We start from the raw sequence: 874 nt of genomic DNA on the forward strand, positions 1-874 counted from the left end.
ATAGGGTTGGGCACATATGGCTTTACCTTGCCAACTTAACTGATTCTGGAAGGACCAACGTATTAAAAGTTAGAAGGAGAGCTGGTGTAGATTGTTCCAAACCGTCAACTTTCTTCTTAAAACGTTTTACTGCCACTACATTACAATTCTCTATTTCCTCTAACAGTTTCTCCTCAGAATACCTCATCAGGTCTCGGGAAAAGACAATTCCCTTACACTGATTGAGGGTTTTGTGAGGAGAACATGAAACTTGAGCCCCAGGGATGTTGCATATCGCACGCAGACGGTCACACTCATCTGGTGACGAAACCTCAACTATCAGGCTACCATCTCGTTGTGGGGTGATGCGAGGATCACGTTGACATACCTCAACTATTTTCCTATGTACTTCAAAAATATCAAGATCCATGATTGATACACCATCAATGGTCTTCACTACTAGGTACTTACTATATGAAATACTCTCATATTTACCAGGTAAGATTTCCTTAGTGGATTGAGGAGGACTTTTCCCTTCTTACCTGGTTTGGGAGCCCAGGAACCATTACGATTCCCGTTCTTGCCCTTTGGAAGCTGGAAAGGTTCCAAAGTGACAATACGTGATGTTCCACAGGGATTGGTCGGGGGATTGCGTAGGTCGTCAGGGAGAGAGCTAGATCTTTGTAAATTTGTAGTACTCATACAAATTTGAATTCTTCATTTCCTCACCCCCCCACCCACCATGGAGTCCAACGAGGGGAAGCTATAGTTGGGCTCAAAATCTCCCAACAGCCACAGGGGTAGTGAGGAAATATATGCAGTCACTGTTACAGTACTGATGGCAGTCCGTGGGACATATGCGCTACCGACTGAATAGTTGCCTGCTTGACCCTAG

The sequence above is a fragment of the Penaeus monodon genome, chromosome 41, assembly GCF_015228065.2.
Source record: "Penaeus monodon isolate SGIC_2016 chromosome 41, NSTDA_Pmon_1, whole genome shotgun sequence".
Lineage (NCBI taxonomy): Eukaryota > Metazoa > Arthropoda > Malacostraca > Decapoda > Penaeidae > Penaeus > Penaeus monodon.